Source organism: Anser cygnoides, chromosome Z, assembly GCF_040182565.1.
Source record: "Anser cygnoides isolate HZ-2024a breed goose chromosome Z, Taihu_goose_T2T_genome, whole genome shotgun sequence".
In the NCBI taxonomy this organism is placed as follows: domain Eukaryota; kingdom Metazoa; phylum Chordata; class Aves; order Anseriformes; family Anatidae; genus Anser; species Anser cygnoides.
In genome coordinates, this window is record NC_089912.1 from 77123316 (window position 1) to 77144576 (window position 21261).

General features: G+C 43.9%; 2 long non-coding RNA genes across 8 annotated transcripts in view; one reads left to right on the plus strand and one right to left on the minus strand.

Annotated features, from left to right (window-relative positions):
* Positions 1 to 2994: 2994 nt before the first annotated feature.
* LOC106035668 (uncharacterized) overlaps positions 2995 to 21261 on the plus strand; it is a 104378-nt gene continuing 86111 nt past the window's right edge. For 2 of the 5 annotated variants that reach the window (XR_010827574.1, XR_010827575.1), the window contains exons 1-6: positions 3007 to 3218; positions 3965 to 4300; positions 5710 to 5860; positions 6235 to 7430; positions 9776 to 9860; positions 20923 to 20974. This is a non-coding gene — a long non-coding RNA (uncharacterized lncRNA). Of the gene's footprint in view, positions 3219 to 3964; positions 4301 to 5709; positions 5861 to 6234; positions 7431 to 9775; positions 9861 to 20922; positions 20975 to 21261 lie in introns of all 5 variants that reach the window. The other 3 variants (XR_010827572.1, XR_010827576.1, XR_010827573.1) reach the window with 3 other exon arrangements.
* On the minus strand, positions 6498 to 14366 carry LOC125184790 (uncharacterized). Of its 3 annotated transcripts, none has more exons than XR_007169215.2 (4): positions 14119 to 14366; positions 11706 to 12073; positions 9007 to 9078; positions 6498 to 6634 (listed from the first exon to the last, which is right to left on the minus strand). It is a non-coding gene; the product is annotated as an uncharacterized lncRNA (long non-coding RNA). The 3 variants fall into 3 exon arrangements; XR_010827578.1 differs by lacking the exon at positions 9007 to 9078 and adding an exon at positions 8863 to 8960 and having other exon boundaries at positions 6506 to 6634; XR_010827577.1 differs by having other exon boundaries at positions 6506 to 6634; positions 8863 to 9078.

The window sequence follows — 21261 nt, forward strand, 5'->3', positions numbered from 1 at the left end:
TCGCTTCTGACTGCATCATGATTGCCTAATTTTAAGATGTTTCTTGCTGCTGAAAAGGGGTAGAAAGCATGATTCATTACTGGATTTGGAGATGCTTAATGCCGACAGCAAAAATTTTAGTTCCATATGTTCAATCCTACTACTCAATGATTTCTCTCTCCCCTCTCTAATGAGGTTCATCCCTTGATCTGGAGGATACATACCTGTACATTTTTACCAGAGCAAGCACTTTCATATATTGTCACATACAGATCACTTTCTCAGCAGGCAGGGGTTCAAAATCAAGCATGACCTCTGCCTCTGTACTCTTGTTTACCTCCTGATGGGGGAAGCAGGGCTGGGCTATGCTTTGATCATTTTTCCCTTTGTATAGGCTGCAAGAAGGAGATGGTAGAATGCAGAATGATGGCAGGGCAGCTGCAGTGGCCTTCACACAGCCAGAGCAATACTAATGCGGTCAGTTTTGTCATCTCTCCAAGGGACCATATGGCTTTCTTCATGTGCCACTGGATCTTTATCTCAGCAGGTACAAAACCTATATTTCTCCCAGTGCACTTAAGGCTGGCTATAGGGCTGGAAGAAATGACACTATCTCTTGTAAATCTCTATCTCTTTCTCTTTTTTATTTTATTTATTTTTTTCTTTTCAGAATTCTAAAACTCTCTCTTTTTTTATTATTTTTTTTTTTTTCAGAATCCTAAAGCCCACAGAAGGCCCCATCACTGTGCGCTTTGCAGCAGGGACACCCCACAGGCTCCCAGACACTGCTGCCTGGAGCACTGGGGCCTCACCAGGTTGGCAAGCTTTTCTAACAAACACAACTTGCAGTAGGGCCATGAGCAAAACTAGGTGCTGCCATAGCCACCCTCTTTGGAAACTGAAAGTCCCTCAGAGCCTGGGAACCCAAAAGAGACCTGCTTGCCTATGCCTGAACTCAAAATGGCTCTCAAGGGTCTTGGGTTTCCTTCCAATGCTGTTGGTGCCTGGTGGACGCACATGGCTGTTCACTGGGGTGATGAGCAGAGCAGCTGCCTCTGTGAGCTCTCCTTGAATGGTCAATCCCTGAAGGCTTCAGTGGTGTCCCAGACCACCCCTCCTGCCCTAGGGTTTGTACCCTGTCTCCGGTGCCAGATCTTGGTTGGCGTCTCCAGCATGTGCGCATTTCCAGACCCAGCCTTGCCCAACACATTGTGGTGGCTTCCAACTGGCTTTGAGAGATCAGCTGTGTGCCTGCTTCCCCTGGCCAAGTGCTGCAGCAGTAATCAGTGACCCTACTAATTAATATTTCAAATGTACATGAATAATCCACCAACTCTCCATGTCTAGGTATTTTCTCAGATGCTCCCTTCTTGCCATGGATCATGGCTCTCTCCTGGGATATCACACTTTCATTTCAGACCTGACAAAAGGCTTGCATGGTGAAAGCTGATGTGTTTCTCCAGCTGTTTTAGTAGGTTTAATAAAAGATGTTGCCCTCTGTCTGCAGGCCTTGTTGTTTCATATTCTTGGACTATCGCACCCCAGCAATACCACTGCCAAGCTGCAGCAAGTGGCTCTGCTCTCTGTACTGCTACTGAGAGCTCGGGCACATCAGCCTGCTGCAGTTGGGGTCTTTCTGAAGTTCTCTGGAGGCAAACGGCTGATGTAGAGGTCCAGGGTGCCTTTCCCCTTTCCCCTTTCTGGGCTTTGGCAAAAGGTGGCTAGTTCCTGAGGCCGTACTGTGTCATTTTCTCAGGGCTCCTGGCTCCCAGCTTGGACTGAGACGTTTGTTTCTACTACCTGTCTCTCCACACCCTCGTGGCTGGAGGACCAGTTCTTGGGCCTTGGTCTGCAGGCACTCCCGCTTCTCTTGGATGGAAATCAGTAAGTGACAGCTTGCACATTGCTCTGTAATTCAGAACACTTAGATGAAGCCTGGCACATCTGCAGGTGCTTCCAGTGGATACATTTCCATTTCAAAACCATTTTCCTTTATTCCATCATGCTGGGGAAAGTGCAGGTGAGCCACCGTGTTGAGGCAGAGGGTTTGGATGTCATGGCTAAGCCTTTTTTCCACTGTGGACCATCCAGCTCCATGAAACCATGTCATGTCAGGTATTGCTAAGCCAAGCACACCAGGCTGATCAAAAGAGAATTCAATATTTATGGTCATGTGTATTTTGTAGTGAAGCTATTTGTAAGACCAAGATTGATTACCTAGGTCACAGTCTGCTGGGATTTTGCAGCCATCCCAATCAGATATATTTTAGCTTTGCTCCAGGGTTCAATTTTTGTTATGCCACAAGCACAGGCTCTTCCTCTGACTTGAAGAGGACTTGCATTTTTGATCAGCAGTATGAGAGTCCTGTCTCTCTGCTCAATTGAGGTTGATATAAAACATCTTGTTGTTTCTCCTGGGCTTTTTTCGTTCCTGACCAACCTTCTCGTTGTGCCAGCTGAAGAAACAGCACAGTTCCTCCATGTCAGCACCGGGGCAGGAGGGCTGCAAGTGAGCAGGGCCACAGCTTGGGTAACTGAGGGGTGGGTGCTTGTTTTGGAGAAGCTGTCATAGTGTGGGGGGGATGGCATGGGGGACACCAGGGAACGAGGAGGCTGGGGGAGAGAGGTGAAAGGGCCAGGCTGAGAAAACATTTAGAAAAGCTGATCCAGGGAAAACATCAGCTCAGGGCTTGACGGCTGGGCTCCCACTACCTTCTGCATTTCAGAGCACAAGCCCAGCAAGACTGACCCCACCACCCAATGCTTCCTTACCAGGCTACATGCCTAGGCACCTCAAACTGGGGAGAGATCGGTGAGTGCAGTGGTTGCCCACAGATGCAGCAGCACAGAGGCTTCCCCCTCTTCCCTCTACCCTGAACCCTGGATCACCACCAGTAGTGCCCTTAGCCACAAAATGAACAAAGAAATTTGCTGCTCTCCAAGTTTTAAAGGAGAGAGAAAAAAAAAGAAAAGCACCACATTGCATGCATGCAGGCACGCACCCTATCAGAGAGCACAGGGTGCAAGTAAAAATAGTGAGGTGCAGGCGTGGGGAGCTGGAGGTGGAGGTGTTACAAGATCTGTGCTGTGCTGCAAAATGTTCCCACCACTGACAGCATTATAGAGTGATAACATCTTGGCAGGCTACTTTTAGATGTAGTTTCATCCAGTTCCTCTTATGCTTCCCTGTTTTAATTCCAGGATGGCTCTGGACAGAGAGGATGAAGACAGAGTTGGAGGTGTGTAAGATACTCTTTATCTAAATGAAGCAGATATGGGAACTTGAAGCATGCTAAGCGTTGAAATGATCGATGCATTGCTCTAAGCTCCTGAGCACTAGTTGAGACTTACAGGGGAGAGAGTGGAGACACTGGTGGGACAGTCCAAGGTCTGATCATGAGGTGGAGCTTGTTCTCCAGCTCTCCACAAACACCTTGTTTCATAGGAGGCACCTTTCTTCACCAGCCAAAGTCCCTGGCTGGCTCCCCCCAGCTGCACAGCCGGGAATGTGCTGTGAGATGGGGAAAGCCTTGGTGTGCTGCAGCTCCTTACCCACCCGGCTGGTGTACACCATCTGCAGGCGATGGCCGTGGGGCAGATAGCTGCTCATGGCCACCCGCTGCTGCGCCCAGGTCACTGTGAGCTGTGCTGCACCAGGGGGTCTCATCCTGATGGGGTAAACCATGCACCACACTGCTGGCCTGCCTGCTCCTCACTGGCATGGCAGGTAGCTGGACCTTGGGGTGCTTTCAGGAGTGCATCTCTGCTAGGAAATATTTCTCTCCACGGCAGAGTTAGCATCTGGTAGCTGCGGGGAGCTCCCAGGCTGGGTCAGTGCTGTGCCAGCTTTCCTGCTGGCCTCGGGTGGCCACCCTTCTGGGGCAGGGGGTCCTTTCTCTGTGTATTTATCCGTGTTTTTAAAATGAGGGGATTTTCTTCAAAAAGCACACCAGCTCTGATGTGACCCTTGCATGTTCCCGTGCAGCGCGGACCTTCTTATTTCCTGAATGGCTTGCTCTGCACTTGAGTTAACTCACACCCTGGATTTTGTCCAAGTACATTTTGTTTCTTGATACGAGGCCAGACTTCGCTGACTTGTGGTGCCGTTTTCTTCTCCCTGCTCTCCTCCCTGCTTCTTTATTATCATCCTCATTACCGAGTGTTACTGGCACCGTGCAGCCAAGGCGGGGAGAGCAGGCCCCAGATCTACGCCTGCCTCTGACAACAGCTGAAGGGAGCGCGCTGAAGCAACAACAAACGCCTTCTTTAACGTACATTGCCTGCACATTGAGCTGTCCCAAGCCTGGCCCGGCACTGAAAGGTATGTCTGAGACCAGCTGAAGCAGAAAACATTTGAACTCTACACCCTGCCAAATAGCTTCCAGATGTGTAAGATATAGCCTCACAGTGGACTTTGACTGTAGCTCTGCCAACATACGTCTGCACATTTCTGGTGCACAGGGAACATGAAAGTAGATCTTTTACAACATCTGCTGCCTTTCCCCAGTTATTCCTCCCTGCTTCTTGTGGTCCTCTTCCTATATTTCATCCTCCTATAATACACACATATATATATTAGGAAAAGCTACAAGTCCTTCCACTGATTTATTAAATCTTCCCTGCATGTTTCATACCTTTTCTCGCTGACAGTGTGGTCGAAAGAGAGGGAAAGACAGAGAGACCTTCTTCTGCCAGGCAGCAAGGCAGTGCCCAGGAGCTTTAACTAATTCTGTATTGATTCAGGATTCATCTAGGTGGTCTTCTTGAAGACCAACAAATCATAAAATGATATCGATTCCATGGAAAAGGGGCTTTTATAAAACAAAACAAAATAAAACATAGCAAAGCAAAACAAAACAAAAACCAGGTATTTATCTTAGTGTTGAAGTATGAATTATTGTCTTAATTCTCTAGACACCAGGGCTTGTGGGGTACCAGAGCAGAGCTGGTTGGAAGAGGGGAGGAAGAGAGCAGAAGTGTTGGAGATTAGATTCTGAGAGAATGTGGTAGCAGCTCTTATTTGCAAAATAAAAATTTAAAATAATGCTTTTTAAGGTCTTACATTTATAGTAATGCTTTGGCTAAGGAAAAAGACAATAGAGGCCTGCTGTCCCCAAACAAAATGAGGTGGTTAGTCGCATCTCTTTACGTTCAATATGACAATCTTATCTCTGACTCCACAAGTGGTGGTTGTTTGTCGACCTTTGTTCCTACACCAAACCCAGCGTATTCTTCAAGAAATACTTATCTTTGGAGCCCATGGCTGTGTCAGTCTTGTCTGTTCTGGGAAGTTAACCAGACCCAGGCCTGGGACGTATTTTGATGAGAGACCACCTGGGAATCACAGAAGCTATCTACATACGCCAGGGAGTTGTGGTCAAACTCTTGGCAAACCATCAACCGCAGGAATCTAATGAGTGGAAAGACTTCATTTGGCCCCATCATCACTGCTGAGTTGATTGATGAGGCAGAGATGCAGCCCTACTTACGTACCTATTTCTGTCTTCCCTTTGTGATGAGCTGGGACAGGGCATGTGGTATACAAAGAGCCTATCAGTGAATTTGTGGGCATTTTGTGGATGAAAATGTAAAATGGGGGATGTCTGCAGGGCAGCGCATGTGGCATAGCTGGGGGAGGGCGATGGGAAGACATGGTCAGATGAAAGAAAAGATATCATCTCCTGATCTAATCTGCCTATAAAGTAGAATGCCTGCTTTTGTCTTTCTCAGTTTGGAGCAGGCAAAGCAGTAATCTTTACCAGTTGCTACAGCGTCTGCAATGAATCTGGCTGGTTGACACCTGGCCCTGGAGTGAATCACAATTTTGTCAGGACAGCAGCCCTGAGAGCTGTTGTTCTCACCAGCAGCCCCGCTTATCCAGGTATGAAAGCGTGTGCCTGATTCCTGATGTATAAGGGGTCTAGCCAACTTGCTGTGCACTAAGCATGCGTGGAGAGACCTGCAAAATCCAGCTGTCCTGGTCTGGCAGCCTGCCTTGTAGGGGTGGTCTCTCTCTTGCAGGCTTGGGATTCCTGTGGGGGTCCTTTCTGCCTGAAAGCATTTGCTGTAGTGGGAGCTTCACCTCCTGTTGCTGAGAATGGACGGGCTGGATCTTGTTATAAACTGCACATATTTCAGGCTAAATCAACAGCTGCTGAGATTTTATTCCTATTATTATCACTATTTTATTGCTACGGTTTCTAAACGGCTTACTTCTCAAGATGGCTTTTTTTTTTTTTTTTTTTTTTCTGGCAGTTAAGAAAAAATATTTCTATACCACAATTAAAGACGATGGGGAAAAGGCATGTGCCCTGAACAGGATATTGAAGAAAAAATGTTTTAGGAGCTAAAATAAATGTCTTAATTTCCTCCCTCCCTTCTTCTTCCTGGGATGTAAAGGATAGAGTTAAAAAGAGGCACTGATACTGGCTGCTGCTTCGTTTCTTGACATGATTTATGTAACTGTATGTCGAAACTGAAAAGATCTGGATGAAAGAGCTCTGCTTTTACAGAGACCCACTCCTCTGAGGTTTAAATCTTAGAGACAATTTTATGTTGTGAAGCGTCTAGAAGTCTCCTTGGACCCTTTCCAGTGCAGTGTCCCGTGGAACATCTTCCTTCGAAGGCACCCCATGCTTGCCCTCTGACTTCATGCCTATAGGACAAAAAAAAAAAAAAAAAAAATCTCAGGTTCAAATGTCCAGGGCTCCTGCTCCTGTAATCCCTGCCTAAGTGTTATTTGGACAGGGGAAGAGGATAGATGAATAACAGCAGTGTCGTTTCAATTGCAGAGGAGACAGCTTAGTCTAATAAACAGTACCTCTGTTATAATTGTGTATTAATGCCACCATCCCTTCCAGTACCTGACTTGTAACGTCCCTGAGATAATCATGGTGACTTCTGTAGGCACAGTACAGATTGAACAGCTGATGGTAAAGAAAAACAGACTTGCTTCATTGTTTGTCTGTCAGCTCTTCCCTTTACTCAATTACTTTTGGATCTGACTTTTTTCATTCACAAGTGATCTCTTTGATCTGCTGCCTCAAGTACACCCTAAGCCACTTCTGTCTTCCTTCTCCAGTTTCTTAGGCTTGTATTACTGCTCCCTGATGGCTCTGATCTCACATTTTGAGCTGCCCCAGTCCTTTCTGATACTCCCAATGAAATTACAACAATCCTCTCTCTTCAATCATTCTTGGGTGTAAATTTGATCACTACATTAATCTGCCAGCTAACTTTTCTGGAGGCTTCAATACCCCACAGCTTGTTGTGTATGCTCAGACTGAACATGGAGACAGTATAAAAATGGGAGAACACAAGGCACTTGTGACTAAAGGGAAGCTTGCTTTCAAACATGGAGCTAAGCGTTGCATAGGGTGAATACACACTACAGAAGACTTCAGGCTGTTTCCCAGGCCACATGCTACTTCCCAGACAACCTGATTTCCCAGGTAAGGAGACAGGACAGAGGGTCTGGGACCCTTGACTTTTTGGCAACTAACAGCTATAAGAAGCTTCTCAGATGGGCAGAAGGTGAGAAGACATTAACATTAGGGCAAAGCAAAGCCTACGGAAACTTACTCTGTGCTTCCTGCCCTTACCAGTCACTGACTGTTTCATGGAGGGACTCACCAGATCTCATCTGATGAGACTTGGTGAGTAGCGTGGGTAAGTACTTCTTTAGGGTGTGGACTTCCTGGGCACTGATCATCTTAGTCGTTTTGCATCATGGTCATATAGGGTCTGTGGTATAATGTCCTTTTCCTTCATGCATAGCTGGGACCACTTCAGGTGGAATCAGTATTGCTGACTGAAAGGTTTCAGCGCAGATCTAAGATTCTGTGAATCTTTAATGACTCTATATTCTTCATTATTTTTATTATACTGTTATGTATTATGAATAAAAAATTACATAATCTATGGTATTTTCATGATCAGTGCAGGCATTTCTGGTTTGGCTGTGTATCATGAGTAGCAATATAATTTCTTCAGTCCTTACAAATCAGACTGAACATGGTTATCTTGGACCACGTGCTTTCTCTCCTGCTTTTTACACACAGCTGTGTGGGGTCCCTGGATTGGTCTAGCCATGGGGACATGGCCAAATATCATGAATGATCACTGACCTCTATGTTGACCACACAAAGGCTCTTCATTTTAATTTGGCTGTTAATGGCTAAGGAAGAGTTTTAGAATCAGAACAAATCACAGCCACCACCTGCATCAGTGAGATGACTCAAAACAATTTTGGATGGAGTTGGTGTTACATTTGTCCTGAGCTAGTAGGTGATTCCCCTTGAAACGATAATGTTCTGGCACAGCAGGTGGAATTTATGACAAATGGATTACTGACGCTATATAGGCCTGAATCTTACTGTATTTTTACATCGTGTCTTAAAGATGTTCCCATTTTTAAGTTTTGGGCAACTGGGTAACTAGCATATACAAAGTGCTCAAGGACTGAAACTTCTGTGGAAAAGACCTGTTAACTGAAGGCTCCTGAGGCTTATGGACACTTACACCTCCAGCAGTTGGTAGTGTATGCTCTCTGGGGGAACACACATTATTCGCATTATTGAAAGAGATGATCTGTCAATAACACCATAAATGTATTCACTCTGATATAAAATATTGTCTATTATTATTGCACACATAGAAATTATTTAGAACTCAAGTTTTTAGAAGTAAATGCACAGACTGATATTTGTGGATATTCAAAATTGCAATGGGCATATGCCCAGGCTAGTTACACCTTTATATGATTAGGATATGTTGAAAACAGGACCACATATACCCTGACACAGAAGGTAGGAAGAATGCTTGATAACTACTTAGCAGCTGTAACCGCAGCAAACAAATGATCTGGACTAGCATCTAACTTACCTGAGAAGTCCTTAAAAGCTCTTGAAGGGAATATGATAGCATGTTCCAGTCCAGCAGCAGAGCAGTACAGCCCCTCAAGCAGGTAACATAACACTCAGCTAAAAAGAATGGAAGGGTTTAATGGAAAAACAACAAATTACCTACCTGTAAGTTGTTATGTGGGCTTGCAAACAAATGGGCAGCCACAGTAAAATAGTCCCACTTCAACCTCTAAACCTTGAAAAGCAAAATGCAAATGAAACTTCAAGAATATCTGCAAAATAATTTATAAATAGAAAAGCAGAGACCAAATGATTTTCCTGGGATTTCAGAGGGACACATGAAGGATTTAGTGGAAATGTAAATAACCAAGGAGACCTCACTTCATACATAATCTACGTAAATTCTTGGAAAAAAAAATCAATTCAGAGAGAGATGAGAAAGCATGGGCCATGACATTGCTTCTTCTGAGGCTTGAGGAGCAGGGAATAAGTGGACAGAGAAATAGGGAAGATGAACTGTTTCTTAGGATGAAGGATGAATCTTTTTATATCTTGCTATTATTTAAATATACACATGATTTCTTTATTTCTCTCTCTCATTTAAAAATTACATATTGCAGCAATGGCTCTGCACTGCTCCTGTGAAAGCCAATCAAAAGGTGATGTTGATTCATCTGTTCCCATCCTTTTTCTCAGTTCTCAAATATCACACAGGAGAAGTGTGTTCCTTTGTTAAATTAGCAGAGGTTTGATTTAAAAGAGGGATTTACCTCTCCTTTATATTGCTTACATGCCGTACAAACCAGCAATATATGTAATTGTGTATGTTTTTATGTGTATATAGTCTTTTCCTCTGTCTTACTGAAGCTTTTCCATGCCTTCTTGTCCTCATGGTTTCTAACCTTATAGACTCTCTTTTGTTTTCTTTCCAGCAGTTACTGACAAGTGCCCATCCTTAGAACTTGGACCAAGACTGAAACAACAGAGTCTCAGGAGTCCTGCAGGCCCATTGCTGAGGTATCTTTGTAGTGTAATACTGTCATGTTTTCCTGTAAACTCCTAGAAGCGCTGGGCTTTTTTTTTAATGCAGAGCTGGGAACTTCAGTCAACTTCTTCAGAAATTTTGGAAATAATGGAAATCAGGCATATGGAGTCTGAGATAACGAATTGAGCTTGTTCTTGGTATTATCTTCTTAGTGAATGAAAAGTGTGCTTGTTCCTTGAACAAAATAGAAACAAATACATAACAAGTAGAGTTCTTAGTATACCTAAAGTCTGTATCTCCAAAGAGTGATGTGTCTAGAAAGCCCCATCTCTCTCCAATTTCCTCTCAAAACTCCTTCACCTGACTTTGAGTATCCAAAGTCCAAATCCTGCAGAACTAATATTTCAGCCTCTTCTTTCACAATGAGTGGAAACTCTCAGGCGAAATGGCTTAGCGCTGACCTCTTTTGCAATTTAATGCCTTGTGAGGCAGCTCTAAAGATGTTTTGTATTATATAGAAAGTGGTTTCATTGCTCCTTCAACTGAACCTAAAATGAGCAAGGCAAATCTAGTTTTTAATGAGGGCTGTTATTGTCTTTGGTTCTGAAATTCCCCTCCTGGCAGCCGTTAGGATCTTTCAGCAAACACTATCAAAATGGTATTATCTTTGTGTCTGAGGGCTTGATCAGCAGTTGCCGCATAAAATCTTGTACAGCCTCCAGGACATCATTGCCTTTCCAGAAAGTAAATTGGCAGAGACGTGCTTGTCCAACTTGCTTGTGCTTAAAGACCTACAAATGAGGTTTGCTCTGTAAACGAGGCTCCTTTTGACTGAAAGTGAGAGGTTTTTTGCCCTGCATGTCATCTATCCATGAGCTATGAAACAAACAGGTAGGGAACACATGTTTTGGAATACGATTTGTTCCTGACCTCTGCTGGAATAAATAAGTCCCTGTGATCTTTCCAATGTGCTTTCAATTGTAAGGTACTTACCTCTGTGTATTGTTAGACAAATTTCATCTGAGTCAGCCGTGCTTTTCTTCGCAGAATTCAGAGATATGATGTGTATTTCTGATACTTCCCAGAATAATTTTTTTTTTTTTTTAACAAACCATCGAGAGCACTACATGCCTCATTATGTAGGCCTTTTTCATTTGCAATGGATAGTGTATGGATAATTGGATAATCACCATTTATTAAGCAATGCAAGAACATTTCAGGGTGGGATGTTGCTCTCAAATTTATACATTAGTCCTGGCTTTAGATCATATGTTTTCTAAAAACAGATTGGATGTCTCATCTTCATGACAAAAGATACTGAAGAGCAGGGAATCAGAAGGGTCCTCAGACCCATGGTATTCTTTGTCTTTATTCCCTCCTTTCCACCTCCCCCTCCTGCCCCAAGGCTGGTAATGCTCATGCACAGGATATGAGAAAGGAAGTCTGAATACATACTCATGAATATTTATGTGCATGCCCATCGTTTCCCAGTCATGCACATGTTGCCTCAAGTACTTCATCTGGAGAATCTTTATTAGCCAAAGAACACACTTATCTTGGATGTGCTCAAACAGCATACATCTCTTGGATCTATGCTTTGTGTGGTTAAAAAGACAGAAAAGGCTCACTCAAGGTCAGGAGGTCAGAGCCAGTTTCAGAAGAGGTGGTGCAAAAGAAATTCTTAAGTCCTATTCAGTACAGGGGGCCTTAACTCCCTTCTCATTCCCATAAATCACTGCGGAAGTTAGGTAATGAGCCTGATAGGCAAAGGAGAAAAGATAAAAAAAATAGAAGCACTAGAATTAGATGCAAAGAGCAAACTGCAATGGAAGGATGTTTTGAAGTCACAGGCAGTGGCTGCGTAGGATGGTTCTTACCTTTACCAGAGTATTTGGTAATCCTGGATGTGGACAAGGTTTTCCTTGGAGCTGTAGTCCCTGAACAGTTTTTTATACTAGGTGACAGTCAGGTTTCCTTCCCCATGTGAAAGTTTCATGATGAAATGTTTCAAAACCAGCTCTAGTTCAAATAGTGACTTCTTTGGTGAAGAGTCCTAAATAGTAATTGTCACGTTGGTCCTTGGGCTGGGTTAATAGGTGCTTTTGGGCTGGAATTGGTGATGTGAGACCATGTTGGTCTGATCTGATATCAGCAGATGCGTAAATGCTAGGCAAATACTTCCTCTGGAAGAAGAGAGTAATTTCTCACCCTTGTCCTTTGCTCCACCTCAGTGCTGGTATTTGACCTGCAGAAAAGAGCCAAATGCCTTCTTTTTCATGGCAGAGAATCAGGGAAGCTGTGTGCCTGCAGCTGGGCCAGTCTGAGAGACCTGTGGGCTCCCTGCACAGAGTGTGAGTTATGCTAAATTGCAGTACATGTCCTAGTTAATTCCCCATACAAGGCTGAGATATGGTTCTAGCTTAATTTCTGCATTTTGAATTTATTACAGATCTATGTTGGGTTTGCATCTTCCAATACATGTTGTAAGTGTCTGGCATTGCTCAAATTGCATAGATTACCTCATAAGCATCCAGACTGCCTCATCTCCTTACAGCAGCCAAATGATAATCAAACCGTAAAGATGGTAGGAGTTTCTTGTGCATGAATATCTGTCTTCCCTTAGATGTGCCTTTAATTTAGTCACTTCATGAAGAAAAGGCATTAAACCCTTTAATCTAGCTAATTATGATGTTTGAGACATGCAAACAATTCTGGAGGGCTGGTTGGGGAAACCTGTGGGATATCTGGTAGCTAATGTCTTTTGACAGAAGGGGAAAAACAAGAGAACCCTTAGAATTTGCTTTTTTTTGTTGTTGTTTAATGTTTAGTTGGCTTAATTACATGTCTGCATTATTTACAGTCTGTTATTCTCTGTAAGATAATAGGGCAGCATGGATTCCTGAATTGCTAGTCCTGCAAAAGTGTAGCTCATTTATCTTAATGACTGCATCACCTAGCCAATTAACAGGATGGTCAGACTCTTGTAATGAAGTGCATTAGCTCAAGCATCAGCAAGCAGGGGCTTTTCCCTAAACTTGAGTTGTTATCTAAAAACTATTTGTACTGTAAAGTTCAGGTTGTATGGTTAGTTACTAGTTGTTGCTGTGGTCATTGAAGACAGCCTTTTCTCCAGTAAGATGGGATTTCCACAAAAATTCTTTCATTGAAAGTGCCTGAAAAAAAATGTGGTTTACATAAACAGCCATGCAAACACCAAATATTAAGGTAGAGGTGACAACCTCATGCCTTGATCTGATTGCTGTTGGGTCTGGAAGGCCTTTTGTTTCCACCAGTTTTGCACATCAATGTGTTTGAACTTGGTACATGTTGCTTACTGCCCTGTTTACTCTGCTCCAGCTGTGCACCCCCTGTGCTAAGAGAGTGGAGGGAGAAGGGCAGATATGTCATCAAAGAGTCCGCCATCAAGTGAGAGGAAAAATTGTCAACAGACCAAGCCAGGTGGGCGCTGCAGAGCCATGGGTGGCTGTGGTGCAGAGACAGGGCCCTCGCTGCTCCACGGTCCACGGGACCCTCACTGCTCAGAGAGTAAATTTCCCCTGAATGTGACAGTGAACTTTCAACTGGCAAACCAATCTGAATGCGATGGCAGGGTGTGAGTACAACTTGCAGCTTTCTCTCAGTAAGAAAAAGGGATTTTGGGGACGCGCTGGGTCCCTCCTGCCCATCAGTCAGCAGGAGGCTCCTCCAGCTCAAGGTTCTTCTGGGCTGGCAGGGCTGGCATTGGTCCCACCAAACACGTTTCCTGAGAGGCAGTGTTCAACAGCAAGGGCAAACGCTTAGAGAGGTTATTTTTCAGTTATTCTAAGAGGCAGTGAGCCTGAGTAACCGTCTCTCCATATTATTATTATTTTCTTTTTTGCACATCTCTGCCATGAAATAATTTGCTAACAATTGCTGTGCTAAAATTACAGTTTTAGGCTGGAAACCTCTCAGGCCAAACCTTCCAATTTTGGGATAAATGAGAGAAAATGAACAGCCATACTATGCCTTGCAATTCACACCATGTTTCAGGAAAACATTGAAAAACTACCTTTTTTTCCTTCAGGCACTGCCTCCAAGATTTGAAATGTCTAGCACGTATTGGTGCCTTTGCTTTTCTGGATTCCTATGGAGTCTGGGGTGTTTCATATGAATGCAGCTGGGCTCAAAGAGCTAGCAAAAAAAAAAAAAAAAAAATGGAAAGGAAAGGAAAGGAAAGAAAAGGAAAAAGGAAAAGCTAGCCTGCATAATACAAGCTAGTTTAAAAAGGATATACGTGTATGCACTTACGGGAGGTGTAACGCAGCCGTGCTTCCTGGTGCCGGCTCTGAAGTCCGGAGATCAGAACTAGCGAGTTCGCTTTATCCATCCCGAGAGAGCCCTTGCACAGCGTTTGAGGTATTATGTGCTGAAAGACCTCATTAATGATGCAAACACTTCAGCTGTCATTGACTCATAAAAAAGCTCAGAAATGGGAAGGTCTGAAGGAAATTGATTTTCTTTAATTCCTTTGCAAAGCGTCATGTGGAATACTGATCACTTTGCTAGAAATAATTTAAGTCTCCCCCAGGCATCTACTGGAAGGCAAATGGGTTTTTATCTGAGATGTTTTTCAGTTGTTGAACCATACCAGTGCTTATCAGTTGGATACTAAGAAGTTTGGGACATTCACTGACACGAAGGTGGCTGAACTACAGTTTCTCCTTGGAAAGAGAGGCTGCTTACATTTGAGCTGCTGGAGAATTGCTGTTTCATGTCACGTTATGCCATATACAGCTGTTTTAATGGCTTTGCAGTGAGTAACTAGAAACACATTGTAGAACGAGGAATATTACTCCAGTACTTGTATGCCCTATCTTTGGAGAAGGATCAAGGTGACTCAGGGCTCTTTTAGGATAAGTTTTATTCAGCCTCTTCACTTCTAAAAGTTATCTTGTCAACCTGGAATATATTTTGCAATTAAAATTAGAGAAGAGAGAAATGGTAATAGAAAAACCCTGTGGAAAAAAAAAAGTCAATGTTATATTTTTATAAGGAAGTTACAGTTCTGTGTTAGAGGTGATTGTCTCCAACATTTTCTCTCCCCAGGCCCCCCAGGCAGTGAAGGTAAATGCACGAGTTCATAAAGGACTGGGTGCTCCCTGGGTGGTAGGTGGGATAGGGCTATAAAGCACTTTATTTCCTTGGTATCCACAGGGAGTTATTACTTCGGTCCAACACATTATTAGTGAGCTTTTGGAAATTATGTGGAGTGATTCACTGAGAACCAAACAGTACCGAATAATGCCTGTTTAAACCTGCTGTCCTGTGAGGAACATTTTGGCCAAAGGACGGGTTGAGATTTGCCTAAAGTAAAATGTATTTCTAGATAGTTTTAACAAGGTCACACCAGTGTAATGATAGATCAGTAGTCTGTGATATTCACCTTCTTCTACCCCTGATCGCTCTGGCATTTACATTGCCATGGTGTGCTGGCTTCATTACAGGCCATGTCTCTGGGAGATTATTAATATTATTATTAGATTATAGATTATTATTAGATTATGTGCTGTTGCGATTGGAAATGTTTGAAGAAAGAGCTTCTCTTACATGTGTGTTACAAAGCTGTTGGGGAGAGCAGAGAGCTTGGAGACTATGGAGTGGAAGTCTTTATGGGGAGAGGAGGAGGAGGGTCCAAAATGAAAAATGCGAGTCCCGGTTATGGGCTGACATCAGAAATATGGATCCAGCCTGGAACTGTGGTACAGGTTTCTGCCCCCCACATAGGAATGAAAGGCACATCCCCAAGTGAAATCTTCAGGAAGTTTGGCTGCAGATCTCATCTAAATTCAGCACGATAAACTCTCTCTACTCAGCAGCGCTATTAACCTTACTCATTATCACTCTCCAAGTTAATGATGGGTATCTGATCTGCATAGCGATCTTCTCTCCTTTGCCATATTCATAGCAATACAGCTTTAGCTAGGTTGTTATTAAGTAACAGAGGTGAGACATAGGATAATCCCTTTCAAAATAAATGCCTGTGCCAGTGCCAAAATATGACCTTAAGGTTGTTGCAATGAATCTGGCACTTGAGAGCCTGCTGCTGCCGTTGGTGTTTCATCCATCCATCTGTGACCTGCCCAAGGTGGACCCGGCTCGGCCAAGAGGAGGGGACCACAGGAATGGCTCTGTGGTGAAACCCTGATCCAGGAGATGTGCTGGCAAGGGCAGCCTGGTCAGCTGAAGGCATCCTTCCCCTTTTCTGCCAGTCCCGATACCAAAATGCTATTTTGATATAACCTGCTGGAACAGAGGATGATGTTTCCTTCTCACAGGAAGCCGGTTTAACACCATTCTCTGTCCTTCCCCTGCGTGGCACCTTGCTGTGACAGGCGACAGAGTGCCACTGGGGCTGCTCTGCAAACCTGTGACGTGAGAGCTGGGAGCAAGGGGAGAAACACACGTGCCCTGGAGATGCCCCTACCAGAGCATGGTCACCTCCAGCCCTGCCCTGCAGCAACACCCCCGCAGCCCTGCCAGTGCCATGGGCACAAGCTGCTTGTCCCTACGGCATTGCCACCAGCACCCTACGTCTAATTAACTACTCCAGCAGCTGCAGTTGAGGGGTTGCTGCTGCTTATTTTCTGGGAGGATTTGCCCTTGAAAGGAGGAAGTGAGGTGCTGGGTACAGCAATGATCTGGCAAATACACAGGAAAGAGGAAATAAACCAGATGGGTATTCCTAGCTGGAAGTCTTCTGGTGGCTGAATGAGCTGCAATTTAACAATTAACACAAGATGTACTGCCCGCCTGTGTTGAACACTCAGCGTAGTGTAACTGCACGAGAGGCATCACCTCAGCTTCTTGGGTTCAGAAGGGTTCTCACAGGTTGGAAATAAGCTGCTGCTTTTTACTGAGAAATAATGATATTTTATTGTTGTAACATACATTATTTTAAATGGATTTTCTCCTGTAACCTTAATACACAGACAGACACAATGCACACCCAGTCTTGCTCTTGCACTAAAGCTGTGCTGGATTTCTGGTGTAACTTATTTCCACAAAAAGAGATTGAGGGTCATAATATTTATGACTTCATAACAGGTTTAAGCAGAAGAAAGGAAACTGAGAAACTAGGTGCAAAGCTCAGTTTCAAATACAAGTCTAGCAATACAAATCCTACGATAGTTTTCATAAAAAGAGGCATGCCTCCTAACAGCGCTACATCTGCGCGAACTCCCTGCTGCTCCTCCTTGGTGGAGTGCTCCTTTCTGTCTGCCCTCTGGTTGCAGTGAGGTGTTTTTGGTATCACCCCTCTGCTGCTGCTTAGTCCATGGTGATACCGAAGCCGTTCTGCATGGATGTAGATGGTGATACTCTGAGCTGGAGTTTCCAGGTCTTTTCCCCGCCGTGGTGTGAGGGGATGCGGCTGCTGGTTTCTGCTGTCTGACCCTAGGAGGCTTTGTCAGTCTTTGTCTGGCCTCAGGAGACCAAAGTTTATAAAAAAATATGAATGGTATGGAGAAGGTAATGAGGGAATGGTTATTCACTGAGAGCTCCCACAGTCACAGACACCCAATGAAAATAGCAGGCAGCGGGTTTAAAACAAAGAGGAGGAAGTCCTTCCCTGCACCCTGCATGCTTTAATGGGCGGACTCGTTGTCACAGGATGTTTTGGAGGCCAAGGCTGCAAATGGGCTCAAGGAAAGGAATAGCCAGACCCATGGCAGGGCTTTCAGTGCTCTTGCAGGAGAGCAATGAATGCAAAAATAGCCAAACTCTAGGTTTTTTGTAGTGGTTATGCTTCGAGATGTGAAACCATGTTCACCCTCACAGTGAGGATGCAGATTTGCAAGTTGGTGACGAAGGCTGAGGGCTATAGAAGAGGAATGGAGGTAGCAAACAGCCTTTCAGACATGTCCTTCCCTGGTAGCTCTCCTGGGTGGTGCATAGGATGAAACGGGTGGCAGAAAAGCACAAATATGTGTACCCAAGAAAGCCTGGGCTGCAGTTATTTCTGGCAGGAAACACGCTGCGATCAGTGGTATCCGGAGGTAGTTTGGTCATGAAATGTGAGAGCAAAAACAGGCTGGTTGTCACTTATCTGCCTCACTGATCAGAGACCTCAGGGCCAGCGTGCAGCAGCCTCATGGCTACGGGGAGCCCCTGCCACAGAGGCACAGCAGCTTGCAGGTAAAAACTGTGAGCAGTGCTGTTCACAGAGCCCTCAGCACTGACACAGAGCTGCTAGCGGTGACCACAGCTGTGCCACGGAGAGCAAGAACCTCCAGAGGAAGCATACAGAGCTGAGCTGCTTTCCTTACATCAGCCATCTTTGTGGCACATGCTTTTCTCAGGTATGTCAGGGAGAGACTGGCAGTTACCCCTGGAAGTACTTCAGAGTAGAAGTCTAGTACAGCCTCACAGCTTGGGATGCTCTTACTGAATCTTCTTATTTAAAAGCAAAGCAAAACTACAAAACAAAACAAACAAAGCCAAACTGCGACAGAAAACTTTACTGATTTTGCATAAAGTTACGGTTTTGACATGCAGGATAAACATGCTGGGTCTGTACCATAACATATCACTGACCTGTTCTAGAGGGTGAACCCTGTTTCCAAGATGATTGTGTCTTAGGGCCCAAATTATTTTTTTTTTCCTGATGAAAGCTCCTCAGCTCCTGTCTTTTCCAGCCAAGGAGGAGGATTTTAGGACTGAGCCTGAGTTTTGTTTGGATGAAATGCCTGATGGTATCTCAGGGCTTCTCACTTGAGTACAAAGGGCAATGTTGGGATTTGGATGTCTCAGGGGGTCAGGAGAGAGAGAAAAAAAATAACTAAAAAATTTAACTAAACAGCGGTGAGTGAAATTCTGAAATTTACAATACCAGGAACTGCTCGGAAGTAGACCTCTGTCCTAAAGACAACCCATGGCATAGCTGAGCCTTTTGAACTTCTATTGGCAGCAGTTTCTTTTTTTCCAAACTGAAATGCTGGCAAGTAAAATGCTACCCCACTTAATCAGCTGAGCTCACATGCTTCCTTTCAGCCACAAGGAGCTGCTCTAATTAAAAGAAGCAAGAGAGGAAATAATGAATTTGAGAGCACATGGTAAGGGACTGCATCTAAACACCAAGTGACTGTGGCGAGGTGGGGAGCTTGTTCTCGTTTAAAGGCCTGTCTGGTAGGGAACAAATTGCAGCAGATGCACCATACGTAGCCCTCAGAAATCACATATGGGTGTCAGTCCAAGTCTTCCTGCAGGACCGTGCATTGGTCTGGCATATCTGGGGGCTATGGAGGCAATTTCTGTGGACTGTGACTAGATTCTGAAGGTGGTTTGCTCACAAATGTATTAACTCTGATGCAAAATCTGGCTCATCAGATGTTGCTTCAGTATGTGCAAAATTCAGCCTCCACCCCCTCCTCTCCCCTCCTCCTCCCCCCTTTTATTTGGCATTGATCAAGCTCAGGGCAAGCAGTGTCACCTCACACAGAGATGAGGAGCTTCTCCCACGGCCAGGGGCTGCTCTGCTCCCTTGGCATGTGGCAGGGCCACCGCTTGGTTACTCTCAGCATCTTTTTTATGTTATGCTAGGTGCTGGGGCAGAGACAACTGGCTATTTCTGTCTGGAGTGATGTGTTTGGCAGACTGTACAGGGTGGCAGTGTGAGCACAAGCATATGGTGGACAAAAGGAGAAATTCATTCAGGTGGGACTCAGCTCTACCTTCAAGCTGCCAAACCAGGATGGGGCTGGTGTTGGGGTGCAAAGTGCCGAGGGACACCAGCTCCCTGGCACATGCTGGAATCCCTGCCAGCATGGAGCAGGGCAAAGCTCTGCTCTGACACTCACAAAAGCCAAAATAAAATAAACGTGCTTTAGTTTGGGTCTCATCCTGAAGCAAAATGAGGGCAATATCTACAGAGGAGACAGAACTTTGTGTGGTCATTCTCAAAGGGCACGAGAAATATAGCTGAGATTTGCCAGGTGAGTAGTTTGCTGGCAAAATAGTTACAATGGTTAAATCTGTGCAAATTAAAAGCAATTGCAGAGTTGTTAAAATTACTGATAGAGTTTATGTGAAAAAGGCTGAACTCTTCATTGCAGTGGTGCAAGCAGTGCTTGGTTGTGAAATTTGGCTGTGTTTAATTTTAAAAATACAGCTTCCCACTTGAACCATTTGAAACACTTCTGCCAATTGCACATGATATTTTCCTGGTTCTTGCTTTGCTGAAGGGAGCTGATTTTATTTTATTTTATTTTATTTTATTTTATTTTATTTTATTTTATTTTATTTTATTTTATTTTGAGTTACAGCAAACTGACAAAATCAATTAATCATATGCCCCTGGTCCTAAGCAAACAATGACATCAGAGTCGCAAGGACTTTCAGACAGGCTGTGGATGTCTGATCTCCAAGACCCCTTTGAAATGAAAGTCCTTAATAGCTCTCATGAATAAAAAGCAAAGTTTCATAGGCACAGGCATAATTTGTCCCTGAAACCAGTTAACAGACTCTATATGCAAAGTTTGCTGTTGACTCAGCACTTTCAGCAGATTTCAATATGATTTCTTAGAGCACTTACTCTCTCCTACCCACTGAACTAGCTGATCTTCTGAGAACTGCCCACTTGCCCTCGTTTTGAACTTCTCAGTTAAATTGTATGAAACGCTAATGGCATGCAGTGCAGAGGGCTTAAAATGGCTCTGCAACAGCTGTGGAGCTCAGATTTCTGCAAAACATATATCTTTAAAATAGTGTTCACTACATTCAATATCCAGGAAATACAGCCCAGCAATAATAGGTTTGTGAATAAAATTGGAAAGAATAGGTCTGTGAAGCCAAGCTGGACAGAAAGCTCTGTAGCCTGCTGTTACAGACTCTTATTCAATTATCTATTTTAGAGCAACTCGAATAGAAAGAGTCAATGTGAAATGTGGCAGGAGAACATCTGTGCCACCATAATGACTATTCAGGGCATTTTTATTTGATTGTCAGTTTTGGCTTCCTGGCAAAATATAATTTACATGTAATTTCTCCAAACATTATTTTTATTGTAATGAATTCTTTTCTTTATTATAAATCTCGATTACTCTGTTTCTTTTTCAGAGGAACCCTGGGTATTAGTGAAGTTCCTGTGACTTGAAAGAAGGCAAATTTGGTATGCCATTGTTTCTGTGTTATGTTTTCTTTTTTTTTTCTTTTCTTTTCTTTTTTTTTTAATTAAGTATCGCTGTAAATGTCAGTTCGCTGATTCATTAGTCGTTTGGGGATGAAAGCTAATGCTGTAATTATAGCTTCGTTCCAAATCTTGATCACAGTGACAGTGGGTATTTTCTAATAATTAACACTTGTTCTAGCTGATTTGTGAACACCATGTTCATTGATATTTTCGCTTTTTTTTTTTTTTCTGTCGTTTGTTGTTAACATTCACAGATTGCCTGTGAG